The sequence below is a fragment of the Callithrix jacchus genome, chromosome 2 (genome assembly GCF_049354715.1).
Source record: "Callithrix jacchus isolate 240 chromosome 2, calJac240_pri, whole genome shotgun sequence".
NCBI classification, from domain to species: Eukaryota; Metazoa; Chordata; class Mammalia; order Primates; family Cebidae; genus Callithrix; species Callithrix jacchus.
Window position 1 is genome coordinate 191,931,737 of NC_133503.1, and position 24,554 is coordinate 191,956,290.

The 24,554-nt window shown below is 35.6% G+C and overlaps 1 long non-coding RNA gene across 2 annotated transcripts in view; it reads left to right on the forward strand.

Annotated features, from left to right (window-relative positions):
- Positions 1-24,554, forward strand: part of LOC118151595 (uncharacterized) — an 84,458-nt gene that overhangs the window by 55,358 nt on the left and 4,546 nt on the right. The window contains exon 5 of one of the 2 annotated variants that reach the window (XR_004739992.3): positions 19,320-21,127. The exons of the other annotated variant lie outside the window; for it this stretch is intronic. This is a non-coding gene — a long non-coding RNA (uncharacterized LOC118151595). Of the gene's footprint in view, positions 1-19,319; positions 21,128-24,554 lie in introns of those variants that run through there. 2 annotated transcript variants of the gene reach the window in all.

Consider the following 24,554-nt stretch of genomic DNA (forward strand, 5'->3'; position numbering starts at 1 on the left):
ATTTTTTTTTTTAAAAGAGAGAAGCCACCATATGCTATTGTTATCAGATGTGGGATGTGCCATAAATGGCAATTAATTCTGAATATTAATGAGCTTAATTAATATTCTTGCCTAAAAGTAACATATATTATACAGAAGTACGTCCAAAGATTATCAGCAAAATAGGACATATATACATCTTATTCACAAAAGTAATTTTAATATGTTTTAAAACATGAGATACGTACCTGTTTCTGTGTCATACTACACTTGAAACATTGATTTTGGTATTAATAATTCAAATGAATATGTCAGCAGTCAAGAGCCATCATGAAAAAAATCTCGTCTGTCCAAGAACAACTTGTTTTGAATGGAACTTAGTGCAATTCTCCTGACATTACTGAGTTAATCATAATGAATTGACTCATCGTAGAACCATTTAACACTGCCCTTTAAAAATTTGAAGAATGAAAATATAGTTTAAGTAATTGATGCTAAATTGTTCTTTCTGCCAACATTTAGTTGGAGGGTTTAATTACTTTTTAAGGCAGTGTCTTGTCTATGCTACCTAAACAGTAACATTGGTATAGACAGTGCTTGTCTCCTTATGAGAAATGGCAATTAATCACCCAGTCAGCTCATTGCATGCACCATCTGTTTTTCAAATGCAGACACGGAAGAAGGGGAGGTGAGCGATACAGCAGCCCTGCTTTACAGGATTTCAAATGGGGATATTTTTTGTTAAAACATTGATCTTATTCATCTTGAGTCTGGTTGAAAAACAGTGTCACTGTATAGGATTTGACGGAACACAATAGATTTGAATCTGTGCTGAAATTATAAAACTGGTCACAGGCACAATATTTGATCAATGCAAAAAAGTTAGTATTTTCTTTGGTAAGAGGAAGGGAAGTTGCGCTTCGAACAGCACTTGGATGGTACTTTGTAAAGCCCTTAGGCGTAAGGCATCTATTTGGTCCTCACAGCAACACATCAAGGTAATTTGTCCAAGGCTATGGACAGAACTAGAAGCCAGAGCTGCTGAACTCAACCCAAATCATTTTTATTTTATTTATTTTGAAATAGAGTCTCACCCTGTCACCCAGGCTGGAGTGCCATGGCACGATCTCAGCTCATTGCAACCTATGCCTCCTGGGTTCAAGTGATTCCCCTGCCTCAGTCTCCTGAGTAGCTGGGACTACAGGCACGTGCCACCACACCCTGCTAAGTTTTTATATTTTAGTAGAGACCAAGTTTCACTATAGTATCTGTCTCCTGACCTCGTGATCTGCCCGTCTCGTCCTCCCAGAATGCTGAGATTATAGGCATGAGCCATTGCGCCCAGCCTCAAATAATCTTTTGATTAAAGGATATTATTTTAGTGTTTGGTGGTCAAATGCTTACTATCTGGTTTTGCAATCTTGTTTTTAGGTAAGGTCTTAGGTAATAGTGTAATCCCATGGTGTTAGGGGCTGAGTAGTACCCTCTTTACTGGGAATTGACCACTCAGAAAAAGACACAAACAAGTTCACATGTTGAGGTCTGAGAACTACAGGTGATTGTACAGCTTCTTTCCCAAGAGGCTTAAGGACATGCCAGTTGAGAGATCTAGCCTTACCACCATCCCTTGTCCCTCCTCTAATTCTTCCCCACCCCTCCCTTGCCCCTCTCTCATTTTTAAGGCGCATGTCTGTGAATAATTATAGCCACAGTTCCATTGAGCACCTACTATGTGTCAGACACCATGCTGAGAGCTCAAGATGAGAGTTCTCTGTTGCCTTCCACTCACCAAAGTAAGGAAGACACCAAAAAAAATGACTTGTAATATTTGCTCATAAATGTGAAAAGAGGAAAGAAGCATGCTATTTCCTAATCTTACGTTCGATATATCTGCTAGATATGACTAATTTGATATGACCCAGCCTCTTCTACAAGAGAAGGTGTGCTGGGGAGGTTTCAACTCACATTGAAACTTAAGGCCCAATATGATAGTATGGAAAGATGAGGCTTTTAACAGGTGACTGGCTCATGTGGGATGTTCCCTCATAAATGCTTTAATTCATTCATGGATTCACAAATACATGGGTTAGTAGATTAATAGGACATCATGGGAGGGAAAGGGGTAGCTTTACAAGAAAATAAAGGGGAACCTGAGCTGGCATATGAACCAATCACTGTGTGTGTGTGTGTGTGTGTGTGTGTATACATACATATATATATGTATATATATACACACACATACACACATATATGGCATATATAGAGAGATAAATCTCTCTCCATATATATATATATACACACACACACACACATACAGTCCCCAAATAAAATCTCTCTCATAGAGCAACAGAACTTGGGGGAAAAAAGTAAATCTTACATAGGATAATCAATACCTAGGCAGTCTGTTTAAATATATATATGAACATGCACACACACACTCAGAGATACATATAGATAAAGAAATATTAAGGAATTGACTCACATAATTGTGGGTGCTGGAAAGTACAAAATCTGCAGAGCAGGCTGTCTGGAAACTCAGGCAGGATATCTATGTCTCAGTATTGAGAATTCCTTCTCCTTCTGGAAACCTCAGTCTTTTTTCTCAAAGCCTTCAACTGATCAGATAAAACCCATCCACATCATGGAGGGTAATCTGCTTTACTCAAAGTCTACTGATGTAAATATTAATCACATAACAATATACATTCACAGTGACATCTAGGCAGATGTTGGACAAAACAACAGGTGACCATAACCTAATTAAGTTGACAGAAAAAACTGACCATCACAAATGCAACACAGCTTGGAGTAAAATGGAAAGTACATCAGGGAATGCAATGAGACACCTGTCCAGCCAGGGTGCTGGCTAGAGAATATGAGTCAGTCTTACATGGGATGAGCAATGTCTAGGCAGTCTGTTTGGATGAATCTATCAACAGATGAAACAGTCTTCCACCTGATACCTAGCCGGCTTGGCAGGTGTGACAGAAAGGATTCACCATAGACACCGAGTTCCCTTGTGCTTTAGGGCCAAATACCATTTCCAGACTGATAGGAGGGTTATTAGGGAAATTGACTACTTCTCAGAGCAATTGGAATCTCACTTGCTCTGAGGAGAGATGGATGGGAGTCTGGGGATATGAGGAGGAGAAAGAAATTTAGCACCATGGAAACTGAAGACTTGGGACTGACTACTGCTTTAACAGCAAAGGTTGCTGAGACAGTTTCTAAAAATAGCCTGAAATTACATTAATGGAGCTTGCTTTTAGGATGTGGGAAGGAACTGATGGAGCATGGCTGGAAATAATTAGGAAATGTGACAATCAGTACATTTTTATTCCACAACTAATAAGACTCTCACTAAGCCAGTGTTGTAGAACAAGAGTTCCTGCAAAACATTACTTCATTTAATAACCACAACAATTCCATGGTGCAAGGAAGACTCTCTCCATTGTATGAATGAAGAACCTGAGTCAGAAAAACTAAGCAACACTACCAAGATCATACAGACACTGTGAGGTGACTTGGGGCTTTTACTCAACGTTTACATTTAAACTCTATTATTTTCTTTCCTTTTTAGTTTTTGGCCTGTGTTTCATGTTGCATCTCTCTAAGACATATTTTAATACACACCTATCAAACTGATGGCTTTCTTATGAATGTAATTGAAATTGAGTGAGTCTGTGGAAAGTCATCTACATAGTCCATACATTGTCTTCATACTTTTGGCTTATCTTTTCTTTAAAGATGGAGAAACAATTTGATTTGGCCACTATCCAATGAAAGGGTAAATTTTCCTGTCTTCTGGGGGAATGTAAGAATCATATTTTGATTCTCAAAAGAGTTGAGAGAACTTGGGTATTTGTGGACACTCCGTGTAATCCGTTCATCTTTCGACGGGAATTACTGCAGGGGAAAGATGTGCTCTCCAGAATGTTCCATTCTCATCCAGGTCTTTTGCTAAAAATCTTTTCACCTCTTACCTTGTTAAAGATTTTATCTTCTTTCCTCCATCTCTTACATTAGATTATTCTTGATTAACACTGTTCCTCGGGCTTCCTTGTCTTTTGTTATATTACAGAAAAAGAACATAGCACAATCACTTCAGTTTCCCAGCTGAAAAGAATTTGTAACCCAGCTATGTATTTGCTGTGTCCCGCAGCCAACAATAAATTCTGTAAGAAATACTGTGTTTGTTTTCACTTTTCCCCCAGCAAGGCCTTCATGGTTTTGCTTAGTTGTCAAGTAAACTTCTATTCCAAGCAAGCTTAATAATGACATTTCGAATTCAATGAGCTTATTTCTTAATATAATTGTATGTTAATAAAAATATGTATTTATAATTTAGTGCATTTTCTTCTGTATCCTTAGCTTCAGTGCCTTTTAGATTTAATTTCCTTGAAATACACTGTAAGGTTATTAATATTTTTAACAAATATTCCACATGTACTAAATTTTATACATAGGTGTATATGTCTTCCTAAATAAGTAATGTGTGTGTAACTACTGGTTTCTATATTTCTCTCTAAATTAAAATGATAAAGATATCATTCTTTTTTATATTAGTGAAATATGCCTTTCTGGGATACTGTAGTATTACATTTATTTGACAGGGCAAAAAATGTTTTGGTAAGATTAACAATGAAAGGTTGTTAATTTTGTCAACCAAAGACATCTAAAATTTAAAAATGAAAACTTGGAATCCAGCCATCTGAATATGTGATGAATTTTGTGGTCAATGGCTTTCCCAACATCCAGTCCCTCTTGACCCATCCTAAGAATGACCTGCTTCCACTGGTGAGCAGCTTGGCTCTGGGGGTCTGCCTTTAGCTGCAGCCCCAGCCAGCCCTAAATCCAGCTCTGGGGAGAGACTCTCAGCATGCTCATCTCTGTGGCTACAGTGATTGTATCAAAAGTTGATCTGAGACTAAAGTGATTTTTTTCTGAGACTATCAGTACTCAGATACTCATCTCATGGACTCTGACCTTGTTTAAATTTCTTCTTGGCTCGCTGTACCTTTTTGGAGAAAGTTCAAACCCCTTTTTTCTACACCTAGGGCCCATGTAAACCAACGTCTGATATACTTCTCCAGATTAATGTATTGATTTCTTCTCTTCCCTACCCTGCTTCCTGCCTCACCCACCCTCCTCCTTCTCTTGGAAGGATCTGTTTTAAGAGCTCTTTTTCCTACAGATTTCCTAAATGAAGTTTGTTCAGGCCTTGATGGCTTACACATGGCAGCTCATGTCTGGGACCGTGGTGCCTTGGCTGCCTCTTTCTTCACCTGCTCTGTAGGTTTCCTGGTCTTACTAGAGTTGGTTAAATCTCACTCCTTCTGAGAATATTTCCAGAGAAACAGAATTGTGTCTTGGTGTAATCATCTATACCCCAAGAGTATAAGCTTCACATTCTTCTCCAGCATTCATCACACTGCTCTGTAATGGCTGGTTTTATTATCTATCTCTAGGGAGCTGGGACTGTGTCTTTGTCACCAGAATAGAGAAATAAAATAGTATGGAGAGGAAGATAATGTACTTTGGAGTCTGATGAACCTTCAATTTTAGTCCTGCTTGAATATTTCCAAGCTGTACAACTGTAGGCAGGTTCCTTTATTTTCCGAGTCTTAGACTGGTTACCTTTATTTTAAAGAGATGACTTAATGTCTGCTTCTCAAGGAATTTGTATATATACAAAACACTCTATATAAACCACTTAACATGGTATTTGCTGCATTTTTTCTGTTTTATTTCCATTGAGATGTAGCTTCTGTAATATCATTTTAACATTTATTAAAATAATATCCTTAAAGTCATCAGTGGCCAACTAATGCTTTCTAATTTTTCTTCTTGTGCCTTTCCTTATATTTGATTAATTCTATCATTTTTTTTCATAAGATTCTTTCTGTGTGTAGTTTCTATGATACATTAACTCTTTGTATCTAGCTTTGGATTATCGGCGGATTTGAATGACTTGTCATCTTCATCCCTATCAAAGACATTGATACCTTTTAAGAAGAAGAAAGGCTTTAGGTTATGTCAGGAAACTGGTAGTAGTGTAATTTTGTATTTTCTCAAAACTCCTCTTGCAAACTAAGCACAATGACCACAGAATATATACCAAAATTTAAAATTCTACAAAAATATCTTCAATAGAAAGAAGTGACAGGACTCAGGTATGTTCTAATTATTTATAACTGCTGAGCAAACCACCCCCAAAACTTAGTGGCACAAGCCAATGACCACTTCATTATATGTCATCATTTTGTGAATCACACATTAAGGTAGAAAATGACTTATTTTTTTTCTTTAATAGGACATGGCATCAGCAAAGCCTACAGTTCACCTATGGGCTGGTCCAGAGGGTTCAAGATAGCTTTTCTCTTGGCAGGGATGGCTGAGAGTTTGGCTTTGGTGGCACATTTGATGGCAGACCTACATGTGCCTGTCCAGCAGAGTAGCCTTAGGGCCTCAAGTCAGATATCCTGCCTGGTGGCTCAGGGCTACAGGAGGTTGCACCAAGGAATTGGGTAGAAACTTCAAGGTCTTTTTATGACCCAGACTCAGATGTCATGTGGCAACTCTACAGGTTGAAGTGCTCACAAGTCCTTTCATATCACAGAGGAAGGGCATAGGCCCTACTTTTGCATGGGAGAAGATTCAGCAATATTGAAGAATCACAATATCTGTTTGCAACCATAGTTATTTACATTCCTATGCAAAATGCACTCAGTTCTTCCCAAGCTCTTTCCAAAGTCTCATCCTTTTATGGCTTCAGCTCAGACATGAGGTTCAAGTATCTTATATGGATTAGGCTCCACTGCAGATAAGATTGGTCATATTCAGTCCCTCTTGATTTGGAGACCAGTTAATTTAAGAGATTAGATATCTGACCTTATTCATCCCTGTTCCCATACATATATCCAATATACAATAATGGCAGGTAAAAATTAATTGCTATGGAAATTCCTGTGAAATTGAGGGAAACCAGCACACAAAGAAGTTACTGTTCTCTAACAATTCTGAAATTGAGTTGGACTCAGTTACCAGTTATTTGATTTGGGCTCAGTCATACTCTCTGGAAAACATTTTTTTGTGTGTCTCTTGTCTCTGTTCTCTGGCCTGTTGTGTCTACCCTATAATTCTGTGGCTTCTGGTCACATATTCCTTCCATTTTCATGTATGGAATTGAGTAGTTTTCTTAGTCTGCTTGCTGTAGTAAGAAATTTGCAGACCCAACGGCCTTGTATCCTTGTACTGTCATTCCAAGTTAGCACAATTACTTTAAACACTTTATAAATTGTTTGAAATATATTAAATTGTAATCTATATCATTAGATCAAAGCAATATCCAGGAATATCTTTGATATAATTCCTCTTCTGCCATTAATGAGAATAGCATTGAATATATAAATTACATTTAGCAATGTGGCCATTTTCATATTGAATCTTCCTGTCTGTGAGCATGGAAAGTTTTGAGCTCTCGGTGAAACCACTGTGGGACAATACCCTTAAGAGTCTTGAAAGCAGCATTGTCTAGCCCAGAAGGACAAAGAGACATACAGTTAAGTTTTTAGGGACATTTTTGTTTTATTGGGTTGGTATCTGAAGCACTGCCTTAACATATTTCTGAGATGTTAACAAAGTATCTTAAAGGCACCCCCTGCCTCCAGATTTCCTGGAGCCACATATTTCTGGAAGTTGTTAGATTTAAATTTGCTCTAAGACAGTAGTTCTTAATGGACGGGGACGCATTTGTCAATGTCCAGATAAACTTTTATCACAAATGAAGAGGTGCTGCTGTTTTTACTGAAATGTTACGAGTGAGTTCTAGGTCTCATTGCTCACTGCACAGAGCCAGTGAAGAAGCCTACTGCCAAGGAAGAAGGCTTTATTTGGGTGCTGCAGCCAAGAAGAATGAAAGATCAGGTGCAAAATCATCACCTCAACCAAGTAAAATCAGGCATTCATATAGCAGGAAAAAATGTAACTATGTATGGAAAGCAGGAATTTGGGAGGGGTAAGAAACAGAAGTTGCTCAGCAGGCAGCAGGTGGCCAGTTAGTAAATCATGACAGGTGAGGTGTCTGGCATCTCATTATCCAGATGTGATTGTCTGGTAAGTATCAGTTTCTTGAGATTATCTGGGAAAACTGATGGTTAGTTTTCTGAGAAAGGGACTCAAGTAAGAAAAATGTAAGTTTCTCAAGATTTAAGACTGGGAGTGTCAACTTCGATGCTTATTTAAAAAAATCCATAGACAACAGTTCTGTGGAATAACCTGGCCAGTTTCATTGTCATCTGGTGGGTAAAAATCAAAACTTTTAACATACACAATATATGGGATAATGTCCCCATAACAACAGATAACTGACCATTCCAAAATGTCACTGGTGATGAGACTGAAAAATATTTCTCTGAGGCCATTTATTATTTTTTTGAGAATATTTTGCTGGTATAAAAAACTGTTCATATCATTTGCCCACTTTTTAATGGAGTTGTTTGTTTTTTCTCATAAATTTGTTCAAGTTCCTTGTCAACTCTGGGTATTAGACCTTTGTCAGATGGACAGATTGACAAATGGGATCTAATTAAACTAAAGAGCTCTGCATAGCAAAAAAAACTACCATCAGAGTGAAGAGATAACCTACAGAATGGAAGAAAAATTTTTCAATTTTTGCTTTTGTTGTAATTGCTTTTGGCATTTTCATAAATCTTTGCCTATGCCTGTGTCCTGAATGGTAATGCCTAGATTTTCTTCGAGGATTTTTATAGTTTTGGGTTGTACAGTTATGTCCTTAATCCATCTTGAGTTAATTTTTGTATAAGTTTTAATGAAGGGATCCAGTTTCAATTTTCTGCATATGGCTAATGAGTTTTCCCAGCACCATTTATTAAATAGGGAATCCTTTCCTCATTGCTTATTTTTATCAGGTTCATCAAATATCAGATGGTTGTAGGTGTATGGTCTTATTTCTGAGTTCTCTATTCTGTTTCATTGGTCTATGTGTCTGTTTCTATACCAGTACCATGCAGTTTTGGCTGTAGCCTTATAGTATAGTTTGAGGTAGGGTAGCATGATGCCTCCGGCTTTGTTCTTTTTGTTAGGATTGTCTTGACTATTCAGGTTCTTTTATGGTTCCATATGAATTTGAAAATAGTTCTTTCTAATTCTTTAAAAAATATCAATGGTAGTTTAATGGAAATGGCACTGAATCTATAAATTACTTTTGGCAATATGGCCATTTTCATGATCTTGATTCTTCCTATCCATGAGCATGGAATGTTTCTCTGTTTGTTTTTGTCGTCTCTAATTTCCTTGAGCAGTGTGAAGACATTTATGTGGCCCACAAATATGAAAAAAAGCTCAACATAACTGATCATTAGAGAAATTCAAATCAAAACCACAGTGAGATACCATCTCACTTCAGTCAGAATGGTCGTTATTATAAAGTCAAGAAACAAAAGATGCTGGTGAGGTTGTAGAGAAAAAGAACACTTTTATACTGTTGGTAAGAGTGTAAATTAGTTCCACCATTGTGGAAGACACTGTGGTGATTCCTTCAAGATCTAGAAGCAGATATATCATTTGACCCAGCAATCCCATTACTGGGTATATACCCAAAGGATTATAAATTGTTCTATTATAAAGATACATGCACCCATAGAGTCATTGCAGCACTATTCACAACAGCAAAGGCAGGAAATTAACCCAAATGTCCATCAATTATAGACTGGATAAAGAAAATGTGGTACATATACACCATGGAATGCTATGCAGTCATAAAAAGGAATGAGATTATGTCCTTCACAGGTACATGGATGGAGTTGGAAGCTATTATCCTCAGCAAAGTAATGCAGGAACAGAAAACCAAATATTGCATGTTCTCACTTATAAGTGGGAGCTGAACAATGAGACTATATGGACATATGTTGGGGTGCAGCACATGCTGGGACCTGTTGTGGGGTGCAGGGAGAGGGAGAAGATCAGGAAGAGTAACTAATAGATGCTTGATACCTAGGTGATGGGTTGATCTGTGTAGCAAACCACTATGGCACATATTTCCCTATGTAACAAAACATGTGCATCCTGCATATGTACCTTGGAAATTGAAAGTTGAAATATATATATATATGAGTATGACTGAAGACTGGCTTAGAACATTTATTTTTTCCCAGATGTTAATTCAAAAGTGAAAAATTTGGTTTTTGGTTAGGTATTTTTTCTCACGTTTAGAGCAGGCAACTAAAAGACACCAGATGGTGACACCTTCAGTACTCTCTGGAAATCTCCTTAACTAGATCATCAGGTTTATTAAATACATTTCCTTCTCTTCCTGTTACTGTTACCAAACCAAGGATATACATGTGAGAGTTTGTTAGGACAGCTCCCCACTTTCAGATACAAAACCATGTTTCAATTTTCTACTCCTATGCAACAAACTAAAATTTAGTGGCGTTAAATAACAATTTTCTTACTTCTCCTTATTTTTTGGTCAATAATTTGTTCAGGGTTCAACTGGGTGACTCCTCATTTAATGTAATATCAAGAGAGGTTGCTTGGTGATACAAAGCTGGCAAATGAGCTGGTCTGTAGCATTCAAAATGGCTTCAATTTTTCATTGGATTTTTTGCTGGGAGTGGAAGCAAACCTAGGATAAGGTGAAACTGTCAACCGGTGTATCTACTCTTGGCCTTTTCACCTTTGTAGAGTAGTGTTAGAAGTCATGCAGCATCACTTCCTCTGTCCTCTATTGGTCAAAGCAGTCAAGGTCCAACCAAGTTTAAAATGTTTAGAAACCTAAAAAGTCCAAAAAGCTAATTAGAGTTAACCTCCAATTAACTCTGCCTCTTAATTGGAGGAGAATTATGGAATTGGGGCCAGATTTCTAAAATAATCATACATAGGAATTCTAGAACTAGAGTGGGTTCACCCAATAATAATCTGCAGTCCATCAGCAGCTTTGTGGAAAGAGCAGAGAGGATAGGAAAGGAAAAGTGATGGTTTATGTGAGATAAACCCAGAATGTACCCATTCTATTTGGTACTTGGCATCATCTTTGTCAACTGTCACAATTGAGAGAAAATGTGGGCAATGGGAAAATATGAATAATTGGTATATGTGGTTAGTGAGAGTGTCAAACAGTGCCATAGCCATTGAATACTTACTGGTTAGGAAAAATAAATCTAGGGACTATTCCATATAAGAAGACCAGAACCTCACCTTGTAGGAAAATGTGAGGAGCAGAATGCATGTTGAGTAAGACAGGAACACCCTACACAAATGAAAGAGGTTTCTGAGGAACTGAGAAGTAGATTCCCCAAAGCTATATCAATAAAATGCTACATTCAAGGAATAAGTACTGCCTCGAAGTCAATGCTTTGAGTCCTGAAAATCCCAAGTTTGGGGATTAAAGTCTTTTCTGAGTCAATCGTCTCTCTGAAAGGTAGAGAGGGGACTATACAGAGAGCATATTTTGAATTCTTCAAAAACAGGGAAGGCCGGGTATGGTGACTCACACCTATAGGCCAAAGCACACTGGGAGGCCGAGGTGGGAGGATCACTTGAGCCCGAGAGTTCAACACAAGCCTGGGCAACATGGCAAAACCCTGTCTCTACAAAAAAATCCATAAATTATCTGGGTGTGGTAGCACATGCCTGTAGTCCCAGCTACTTGGGAGGCTGAGGTAGGGGGATAATCAGAGCCCAGGGAGAGTTAGGCTGCAGTGAGTCATGATCACGTCACTGTACTGAGTGACAGAGGAAGACCTGTCTCCAAAGAAAAACACTTCAAAGCAAACAAACAACAACAACAACAAAAAATAAATAAGGGAAGAGACCAAACATGAGCCTGAAAGCTAAGGAAAGTACTTAGCCCATGATTGTACTATCCTTAATAATCCAACAAAATCCATCTTGTTTACACACGCAAAACTAAAGAAAACAAAAAACGTATATAACACAACTTCATAGTATTATAAGAAAAACTAAGAACAACTAAAAATACATAACAAGATGTTATGAACTGCCCCAAAAATATGCTACAAAGTAATTATAATCCAGTATTTCAAAATTAGTTAAAAGATTAAAGTAAAAGGATTGAAATAATGATAATGTAAGTTGCAAATAGAACAGATAGAAATTTCATTAGACTATAGAGGAATGTGAAAATCACTCAGGAAAGGACTAGAAAGATACAAGAAATATATCACTAAAATGGGGATTAAAAGAAAAGAAATACAAGAATCAAAAGACTATAAAAATCACAGTAATGTAAATGTAATAAATGGAAAAAAGTGAAGAAAATGGGAAATGTAACAAAAAATTAAAAAATGCTAAAGAAAGATAAGAAAGGCATGGAGGAGAGGCAAGTAGTAGAATATCTATGCTTAGAATACTCCAAAGAGAAAAAAAATAAAAGACTGAAATAGGAAAATTATTTAAAACTATAGTTCAAGAAAAACTTCCTGAAATAAAATCTAATCTACATATTTGCAAAAACATATCTAGTAATTTAGAATATTATTCCAGACTGATCAATATGGAGAAATATGGAACATTATAGATTTTTAAAAATCTACAAGTTTCCCATCAAAATGATGTAACTTATAAATAAAATATCAAAAGTGTTATGCTAGAACCAAATAGAGCAACTCTTCTGTATGGTATGTGCTGTGGTTTGGCTCTGCCATCCTCATCCAAATCTCCTCTTGTATTGTAATTTCCTTGTGTTAAGGAGGGACCTGGTGGAAGGTGAGTGAGTTCTCATGATCTGAAATTGTAATACTTCCCCCTTACTTGCTCTCTCTCCTGCCACCATCTAAGATGTGCCTTGCTTCCACTTCCCCTTCTGCCATGACTATAAGTTTCCTGAGGTTCCCCCAGCCATGTGGAGCTGCAAACCTCTTTTCTTTATAAATTACCTAGTCTCGGGTAGTTTTTTACAGCAGTGTGAAAACAGACTAATACAGTATGCAAAAGAAAAAAAAAGTGAAGCAAAGATTTTATATATAGGCAGAATGTAAACTTTGTATATAAAGATCATCAAGAAACAATCAAGAACTCTGTGGATTTCATATGAGACCATCCCAAGGGCTCTACTTGGAATGAGTTTCAGCTAATCACAAAGTGACAGCAGAAACTTTGATGTAATTTTGGAGATAAACACTAACTGCAGAAATAAATGAAGAGAAAATACGAAAGATTAATATAGGAGTTATAGGCAGAGAAAAACATAGAAATAACAAAATTTGAAGAATAAGGGATAGAGCAAGTAGAAATTACAATAATTTGGTAAATTACTTTATAAATATTCCAGAGAAGTAAAAATATATCCTTTGTAGCTAATGAATCGAGTAGTTAATTAATCTTTTGATCTAATCAAAAAGTTGTGATTATGATCATGAACGTTAAAACTAATATGATAGTGAGTGGTATACTGATGTGTTAAGAATAATTTGTTGTAGTAAACTGATAGAAAACATTTTAAAGAAAGAAAGGAATAAGGGTCATATAAAAAGTTTGGAGAAAATATTCCAATTGTTGTTATATCAACAGATATTTTTCTAAAGAAAAAAAGGAAAACAGACCATAATATGGTAAAATATACTGGAACAGTAGGGTATTTCATTGTGCCAGAAAGCAAGAATACCATCAAACTTTAATTGGGGGCAAAGATTGAATTGTTAGAAAATGAAAAAGCATCTGCATACAATTAAATGATACTCAAAAAATAGAGACGGAACAGAAATAAACAGAAAAGGAAACCAAAAGTTGTGTGAGCTTCTGTTGGGGATGATAAGAATACTAACTCTTCGCTTAGAAATGTGGCGATTATATGAAAAAAAACTTAAGCATTTGCCCTCACTTTTCTGTAAGAATTGTTTTTCAGGATGGCAAAGTAGTTGATTAGGAAATGTGTTCTTTAGAGAAAAGTTTCATCTAATAAATGTGGGAGAAATGTTCAAATTAGAAAATCACCATTTTGGCTTTAACCTTGATGATGGATAGATACATTATTGGAAGAAATGTTAATGGGAATTTTACAATGAGTGGGTCAGGGTTTCCACATCAGAAGCTACCAATTTATCTTGATTTTCATAGAATAACTAGGTGTTAGATTCCTCTTGATATGATGCAATATGAAATATGAAATAGTAACTCCTGAGCTGAAATATGGCTGCAACAGTATCATCAAGCTTTTAGAACTCACTTTGAATTTATAGGAAATACTAGAACCAAGTAGCAATTAAAAATATAGCATATAGAAGCAAACAGGCAAATCTACAATGTAAAATATTCCAGAGAATACCAGACCCAATCTCTTTAGTGAGTCAGAAGTATGGCTAATATAGGGCACTGCTTTGTATTAAAAGAGGTTTGAAACCATTAACAACCAAACACAGTACATGGAATTTGTTTGGATCTCAAGTTAAACTCACAGAAAAATAAAAGGAAGGGATTTGATTATAGAGTGTGTATTTGACATTATGAAGTGTGGTAAGTAAAATTTTAAGATGACTTCTTGACCTTTGCTCCTTGAGTTACTCCTGTCGTTGTGTTAGGAAGAGGAGATTATTTGGTGGGCCTAACATAATTCCACGAACCACTTAAAAGTAGACAACATTCTCTGGCTCAGAGTAGAGGGAAAAGTCAGAGAGTAAAAGTTGAGAGGAATCCAAGAGAGGGATACATGCACCTGCTGATCACAGTAATGTGAGAGCCCAGGAGAGAGCATCTGAAGAAACCCAGAGCAAGAAATCATGAGTGGCTGAGGAAATGAGAATCCATACTGGTTGACAGTCAGGAAATGAAACCTGAGTCCTACAAACACAAGGCATTAAATTGTGCCAATAACCTGAATGAGCCGGGAAGTGGGTTCTTCCCAAAATCCTCAGCTGGGGGCACAGCCAGTCTACAACTTGAGTGTGAGAGTCTGACTAGCTATGTCAGATTTTTGCTCCTTAGAAACTGAGACACACAAAAAATGGACAAATGGGACCCAATTAAACTAAGGAGTTTCTACACAGCAAAAGAAACTATCAACAGAGTAAACAACCTCTAGAATGGGATAAATTTTTTTGCAAACTATGCATCTGACGAAGGTCTAATATCCAGAGTCTATAAGGAACTTAAACCAATTTACAAGAAAAATTCCAAACAATCTAATTAAAAAGTGAGCAAGAGATATGAACAGAAAATTTTCAAAAGAATATATACATGTGTCCAACAAGCATATGAGAAAATGCTCCACATCACTAACCGTTAAAGAAATGCAGATCAAAACCACAATAAGACACTATCTCACACCAGTCAGAATGGCTATTATTAAAAATATGGCTATTAGTAAAAAATGTGGGGGATTGTGTGATTTTAAACACCAATTACAGGCATATAACCTCTCTGCTAGTGAGTCTGCAAAGAAAAGGGAACACTTGTATATTTCTAGTAGAAATGTAAATTAGTTTAGCCATTGTGGAAAGCAGTATGGCAATTCCTCAAAAAATTTACAGAAAAATTACCATTCGACCCAGCAATCTCACTACTGAGTATATACCCAGAAGACTATAAATAGTTCCACCCTAAAGACGCATGCATGTATATGTTCATTGCAGCACTGTTTACAATAGCAAAGACATGGAATCTACCTAAACGCCCATCAAGGATAGACTAGATAAAGAAAATGTAATATGTACATACTATGAAATCCTGAGCAGCCGTAAAAAGGAATGAGATCATGTCCTTCATGTCCTTTGCAGCAACATGGATGGACCTGGAGGCTGTTATTCTAAGCCAATTAATGGAGGAATCGAAAACCAAATAGCACATGTTCTCACTTACATGTAGTTGCTCAACAAGGAGATCCCATGGACACAGAAGGGAACAACAGACACTGGGATCTACTTGAGGGTAGATGGTGGGAGGAGGGAGAGGATCAGGAAACATACCTATAGGGTACTGTGCTTATTACCTGTGTGATGAAATAATCTGTATACCAAACTCCCACGACACACAATTTACCTATATAACAAGCCTGCACATGTACCACTGAACCTCAAATGAAAGTTAAAAACAAAAACAAAAATCTGTGAGATAAAAAGATTCGTGTTTTCTTTTTTAAGCCGCTAAATTTGTGGTAATTTGTTACCTGGCAATAAATAACTACTACAGCAAGTAATTATTATTAGTTTTGTTAGTATAATAATAGTATATGATATAAGAAAATGCCCTCATATTTAAGATTCATATCAAATACATAGGGGTAGAATGGCATTATATTGCTTAAAAATACTTCAATATAAAGAAAAGTAACTACTTTAATTAAATGTCATTTATTAAGCTATGCTGGCCTAAAGCAAGCCGTGCTTTCCATTCTGAGTGTTCAGAAGCTATCCCTTATATTTTCCGTTTTACACATTTACCTGATATAAGGATCAAGCCCTTTAGTCATTTGAATCACTTTCCTTATCTATTGTTGGCCAGTTCTTCTACCTTTCTGTTTCCCTGGCAATCTCATTTACAGAGTCCCTTAGTACACAAGAATGTAACTCATTTAAGACAAGAGATGTAAACTTGTTTAAAGTAGCAACAATAAGCTCTGTTGCAATTTTCTCAGCTATCTGGGGTTTTAATTTCCTTTTGCAAATATTTATTTTAGTCTCCCAGTTATGATTTTAGGGCACTTTTCTTATCAGAGAAGACAGAAACAAAATGGGGACTGAATCATTCTTTATGTTTTCCTCTGTCAGTTAATAATCCTACATTTCCACAATGCTTTCTTGTTCACCAAAATGGCCATTTGGTTTAGAGGTGTTACTGTTTGTAACTCTGTGCTATTTGCTTCTTACATAGCTGTTATAGCTCCTATGTACTTTGTCCTGTTATTTGCAGCTTTGTTGGTACAAAGTTCCCTTATTTGCTTATTAGATAATTTGGGTTCTCTAGATACATTAGTAATGCCCTCAACATTAGATATTTATTGAAGAACTGTTGTTTCAGGAAGCATACTGGGTACTGGAGACACAGTAATTAAATTAGAGACAAAAGCCTGCCCTCAAAGAACTTATAAAAACTCATAAACCGAAGGAAACAAGCAATGGGCTTAAGAACATGTGAATGTTAGGACTTCTGATTTAGACCTATGAGGATCTCTGTAAGACCTACACATCTTTCAACATGAGCTAGACACTATGAGCTGTTCTATATACTAAAGACACAGTTGAAAATTTGTAAAAAGCCAAAAAAGAGATATCTTTAAACACCACTCCTTTGCATTCATTATGAGAAAGCTAATGATTGCAATTTCAGAATTTTATGATTAATATATGCCAAACTCTATTGATCTGTTTTTCCAAGTCAGATTGTGAGATCTGATAGATCACCTCTCTGAAGGCTTTCAGGTTCTGTGTCCTGAAGATCTTAGTATCCGCAAGGGAAAGATGTGTGGCAAGTATTGTGATGAGTGGATAGTTGGGAACTAACCGTACTTTCTCACCTTGCCTGTTCTTTTTATATTTATTTTATTTAGATTTGTATGTTATTTTTAAAAATTGATAAATTGATAATAATGATTGATTTAAACACAATATACTCAACATATTGTCATTTTAATATATGATTATTATGTAATTATTAATCAAATATATAAGTTTTGGTACTAAATCTTTGAAACACACTCTATTTTTCCTTCCCAGCACATCTCAGTTCAGACCAGCCACATTTCATGTACTCAGTAGCCACACATGGCCAGTTCCTTCCACATAAAAGTGCAGTTCTGAGAACACACACAAAAACTTACTAATCTAATCAGAAACAGGTCTGTCTTTAAGGGATTGAACATTCCGTCTTTTTCGTCTTCCTTATTGCTAAACTCTCTGGGTTTCCTGTGCAAATACATGGTTTAACATTCAGCCAGGAAGATCATGATAAGGGGTAGTAAGTTGATGTGGAAATGCAAGAGTGGGTGGGGTTGTATTCACATTTTTCAACTCACCTCTTCTGAGATTTTCTTGCTTCTAGAGTATATTCCTTAAACATTTTATTCATCTGCTTTGATGCCACAAACTTTATCATATTCCATTTTCAAGTGATAAGGCTATAGTTTTCTGGTGTCACAGATGAGTGAATTGTACAGTGCTGTTATGCTAAAAGCTATAAACCTGCAATTCTTACTTAACAAAATAAAATGTCTTGTTTCTTTCTATTGCCTTCAAATTCTGTTTTAATGTAATTGCTCAAGTTTTATAATTATCACCTGATGAATAAAGTGCCGGAACTCTTTATGCTACCATTATTTGCAAATCCTGCTGTTTTTTTTTCATCCTGAGCCACGCTTTAAAAAAAATGTGGCTCAGGATAAATCAAGTATTTTCTGGAGTCTTATATTTTAATCTGAAGAATGACTGGGTTGCTACTAGATTTCCAGTTTATTCATGATCCATATTTATTGATCTATAGTTAAAATACTTTTCTAACACTCAAAACTTCTCATTTTTTTCATTGTATAATAATGACATATACTCTTAATGCCTAAATTTAAAGAGAGATAAGTATTTTCACAGTGTTAAAATTTTAATTTACTTCTATTACATAAAGACTTTCAAAAATAGCCAAGACAAGTATAAATAACTCAGGAAAATAAAAATTTAAAAAGAGCAATGTATAAACCTTGATTATGTAAAATTATACATCAGATCATCATATATCATCCCATGATCCCTTATCTGAAATCACTGGGATGAATTGTTTTTCAAAATTCAGTACGGTTTTTACTTTAGAAACATAGTCTTGTATGTTATTTAGCATGTAAAGGAGTGCTTGGGGTAGCACACTGTAATAAAATACATTAATATTTCTGTTGTTAAATGTTAATTTGCATTAACAAAAAATGATGACTATATGTAAGCTCATGTCAGGACTTTTCAGGATTCATCACCAATGGGTTATATTAAAATTTTGTTTTTGATTTCCTATTTTAGAATTGCAGATTATTTGCCTGTTTATAAAAGACATATTTATAAAGTAATCACTAAAACAACAGGGTTAGGTAGTTTCATCAAGATTTTATCTTTCTTATTATATTTTTAATTATTTTTGAGTGTTTTTATAATTTAGTAGATTGTGAAAAAAAGTATTTTTAAAAACCTCTTACAAAACGTTTAATATATTGTCTTAGGCCTTCTATTAAAGCACTTTGTACTTAGTTCTCATCATTTAAAACGTTTTAACAGCATACTACTTAGATGAGCGCTCATGATCATGTAGTATCTTAATCTGTTTTCTTTTGCTATAACAGAATACCACAGATTGGGTAAATTTTTAAAAAGAAAATTTGTATCTTCCAGTTCTAGAGGCTGAGAAGTTCAAGGTCAAGGGACCCACATCTGGCAGGGGCCTTCTTGCGGCATCATCCCATGGTGGAAAGGAGAAGAGAAAGTGAGAGAGCAAGAGGGGCTGCCTTTATGTTCGTAACAAGCCCACTCAAGAAAATTAGCCACTCCCATGATAAGGACATTAATCAGTTCATGTGGGCAGAGCCCTCATGAACGAATCACCTCTTATTAGGCTCCGAGTCCCAGCCATATTGTATTGAAGGTGAAATTTTCAGCACATGAACTGTAGGGGGCACATTCAAACCATAGCACATAGAAACAGATCATTGCCTTGTTAAGGTCCTGGTTTAATGAGTGAATAATGGCGATTGATTTATGATTTACACATCAAAGTAGCAGGTTAGCAAGGCTGGTCACATTGGCATGCTGCACTTATTGGTAAAGAACATTTATTATACGAAAAGGTAGATGTTGTTGTGTCTGAAAGAAGCTTGCCTTTTGAATGTCTTCTAATCTTGTTCATTCTACTCATTTGCTAGTTGAGTCCATTTCCTCAGGCATCATACAAAGGTAAACTTTCTTTTAGTCTTTATTTGCCTATAAATAGCAAATTAATTAAGACTGCTTTAATAAGATCTACAGTGCCTACCAGCACATGTTTAGTCTCTTCCATCCTCTTTTGCTAAGAAAAGATCAGTTTTAATTCTTCTTTCCGTGTCTGACTTATTATTCAGTAAATTCTTCAGTGCCCTTGGACTTGATTCTCATTCTTCTCTGTCTCCCTGAGTGATTCACCTACATTCCTTTGAAGTTGGTAGAGGTCTGATACATGAAAGAAATAGGCAGTGTTAGGAAAGGGACCAAAAAAACAGAGCAAGCATTTTAGGCCAGGAGCTTCTGGTGCAGAAAAGGAGGGGAAGTGAACATCTTCACATGAGTTATCTTCAAATGATATTCTATTTAGACAAGTAGAAAGAATGCACCTATATGTCAGCACGGTACTGTGTTATTTATATTTGATATATGGATAACATGAAAATAAAATGTTTATGAAATTACAGAAAATATATGATTTCCTACTCTGTTGGCTAAACGGCCATTAATAGAAAAATAGAACAAGACTTCCTTTTCGAAGCGTAGTAGCTTTGTGAAATGCTAAATTTTGTAAGATGTTTTATCTCATAAATCAATGTGGATTTCCATAATTGTATCTCTTTTGTTCCATTCCTAATAGTAACATTTTGACACCTACACCCACACACATACACACACACAAACACATACACACATAAACACACGTGTGCCTGGTATTTTATGTGAAACAGAATTTTTAACAGCTATAGAATTGGAAAATTATTTGCCTATATTCTTAAATTTGATTTGGGTAGAAAATTACTGGAAGCAGAGTCTATCATTTCCAGCTAGACTAATGGTTATTAATAACTAATGTTGAAGAAATGGGGGTTTGCTGACACAGGAGCTTTCTGAAGTCAAGCCTTCAGTTAGTCATTTTATTAGATAGCTATAATAGTTACTTATTTTTGTTTTTTGAGACAGAGTCTTGCTCTGTTGCCCAGGGTGGAGTGCAGTGGTGAGATTTTGGCTCACTGCAATCTCTGCCTCCTGGGTTCAAGCGATTCTCCTGCCTCAGCCTCCAAAGTAGCTGGACTATAGTTGCCTGCCACCAGGCTGGCAATTTTTGTATTTTGAGTAGAGATGAGTTTCACCATATTGGCCAGGCTGGTCTCGAATTCCTGACCTTGTGATCTGCCTGCCTCAGCCTCCCAAAGTGCTGGGATTACAGGCATGAGCCATTGCACCCAGCCCAATAATTACTAATATTTTATATCTGTCATTATACAGTTGAAGTGTTTATATCTACTTCTTACCTATCTTGTCATAGAGTTAAACTTCTTTCTCAGACTGTTTACCAATCAAGACAATGAGGTTTCTTTATAATAGGGAAATATCTGTTTTAACAGATAAAAGATTGTTGATTTGTAAACTTGAGGCTAAATTAAATTTGTTGTTCAAAACTCAATTTTTTGTAACAAACTATATTCATTCAAATTTGTGAACTTTTCCAATCAGTTTTCCTCTTATTCACTAAGTGCAGGTTATAATTACTCATTAATGGCATTATTAATATAGTTTTAATTATCTCAACTAGTTAACAAAGCCAATGCATATCATCATAAAAATAAATGTCACTACAACAGAATAACTTTAAAAACAGTGCAGAATCTCAAATTTGTTTCCCCAGAGCTTAAGTACTTGTCTTAGAGGATTCCAAGTCCTGTTTGACTCACATGTTTACTGACATTGCATCATGGCCCTTCTTCTGCACTCCTGATAATGGTTTGTCTGTTGGATGCAATGTTCATGCTTCTAGTCATTCGTTTCATATAGAATTCACTGATTGCTGTATTAACAGCTTTAATTTAGGAGAGAGAAATAATTTAGCTACAAAGATAACACAATCTGTTTCCAGAAAAGTATGCATAGCTGAGAGAGGAATATTTTTAGTGTTCTTATGATGTTTTAACCATAGTAGGATAATGGGCAGGAGTGTGTGCATGGAGAAGGTGATCAGCTAGACTCAGAGATCTAATGTGATTTGTTTGACTCACTGGAATTGCCTAAATCATAAATAAGTTTTTGTAGTAATTGTGTTAAGGCATACATTTCAAAAGGTATAATTTATATTCAACCATTCAAATAACAATTTGACACATGCTTTGATTTGCATTCAAGCATATCAAAAGCATGTGTCAAATTGTTATTTAATTTATTAATGAAGAAACCTACAGGATGGGAAAGCTGATTCAGAAGAAAATTGGTAGATTATGCGTGGTTACTAGAATAAATAATGCTGGAATAAGGTTGCACAAAAGCATTAATAGTGATGTCCTGCAGAACAATTGAAATTATACCCTTTTGGTGGCCTTTTCTATCAGAAAATAATTATTGCATCTTTATTAGCCAAAATTATTTATAACTGATTGTTTTACAAGTCTAACTTTATATAGTCTGGGCTTGATCAATAGTGAACAATAAGTCAAAAATTGGTACCTTTCCCTAAAGAATTAGATAATAGTTGGTTGGGTCTCTTATATGCAGCAGTATAATATTGCAAACAAATTCATTTGAGTTTCACTTTCAAGTTTTCGATAGCATTTTATTAATAATTATGATTTCTGGAATAAGCTGTAAACGCATTTATGGTCCTTTAAACATTTTCTAGAAGCAGAACCACATTCTCTTTGAAACTTGAAGTTTCTGTGGTGTAGTCATGGTTTGATATTTGCAAATGTAAATAGGACTTCGAAATAACCTTTAAAAAGATTTGCATATTTTTCAACTTTGGACTTATTTATTTTAGATTAGCAACAAGTGAAGTTATAGACAATTATTTAAAATTTAATTTCATACTTTGCAATTTGTGCAGTTTTCTGGAGTAGGTGTGACATTTTGCTGGAGCCTAAATTACAGCGTCAGAGATGGTATAAAGTTCAAAGAAAGTTTTTTTTCACCTGAGAAGGGATCAAATTTTGGGAGTTGCACAGAAAGATAGGTTGCTTAGGTTGAAACTCTTATAGATAAAGAAAAAATAGTGTTATTCTTCCACAATAAGTATCAGTGTTTTAGCTATCTCTTTAACTTGTAAGCTTGGGGAAAGATGTTAAAATCTGGGTGACTTCAGAGCCATGCATTCGTATTCAGGAAATTTTAGGGTTTTATTAATATGTGCACATATTATAATTACGTGTAATATTTTGTTGGTTAATTTCATAATAAGGTTACTGTGGTTGTAGTTTAAAGTCACCTTCTGTGAACAACCTTTGTCCTTCTTGGTCAAAAGAGGACAGAGGCACTTTAGTAAATCTATGTCTTTCTTTTAGGTGAATGTGGAGAGGGGAGAGAGTTTTTCTTGTATATGCTTAAAATAATCTTTATGCCAATGTGGCATACTTTGGGATGGCATATTAAGCCCTCACTCAAAGTATTATATCTCAAAGTTTGAGTAAAGGCTATCAACTTTTATTTGTTAATTTATTCTGTTGCTTTTTCACTCAAAAACAAATTGTTGTTGAATCATGATAATGCACCCAGCCCTGTATTTAAGATGTGATAAGAAGCCAAGGAAAAGAAGTAATCCTTGTCCTTAAGTAGCTTATAATCTTCTAGAGGAGGGTACAGATATTTGTCAAATGCTCATACACATAAATATGTAAAACTGTAATAAGTACTGTGAATAAATGACCAAGGGTGCTATTGGGGAGGGGGACCTAAGTGGTGGGGCCTGGTGGAGGGTGAAGATAAGAGCTTTTTTAGAATTTTGATATTTTAACTGAGAACTCAAGGATGAATAGTCTGGAAGGAAAAAAATAGGATTGTAACTTAAGAAATTATCACAAGTTTTTGGAGTTTTAAAACTAATAATTTTTAAGAGAGAAGGATCAGGCATTAGGTCCTTCACTTAATTTGAGATAACTTTGGACTATCAAGTTCTGCATTTTACCAGTCTAGGACATGATGAGCCAAATTTTGGAGACTACAGTTATTAGTATTTGCATAATTATTATGTTTCGATAACTAGTCAAAGAATCCCTCTTGGAGTTTGAAACAAGGTATAGAAAATTATTGCTTCTTGTTTAACATGCCCAAGATCATACAGTCAACAAGTGATAGAGCAAGACTTTGGACATCAGTCTTCATGTTTCCAAGGCTTCTGTTCTTCCACATGTTTAGAAAAGTAATCATCGATTGACATTTCTCATTAGCACAAAGTCAAATTAATACTTTAGCTTGTTATTGATCATTATTCTATTTATTAATATTCTCAATACATACTTGATTTGAAATATGTAAATAGAAAAAGGACTTTCCCTTATTAAGGTATCATGCTTCAACCAAATTTAATGGGCAAAATTTACATGGGTACTTTTGCTTGTACAAAACACAACCACTATAAATTTTTCAGAAAAAGTTCAATTCATGTACAGCAACAGACTTTCAGTGCCCCACACCCTTATTTAAAACTATAATTGTCATTTGGTAATTACAACGAGTCTATTTTAAAAAGCAGTTGACAAGAAACAAGATGAATAGTACAAAAGCACCGTGATAAAACAGCAGAGGTAGGTGACAAGTCCTTCCCTTTGAGGTTCTAAGGCAAAGGCTCATTTTTCAAATATGACAGAATTGCTTGAATAGCTGGCATTTCTTCCTGGGATGTTTGGGATG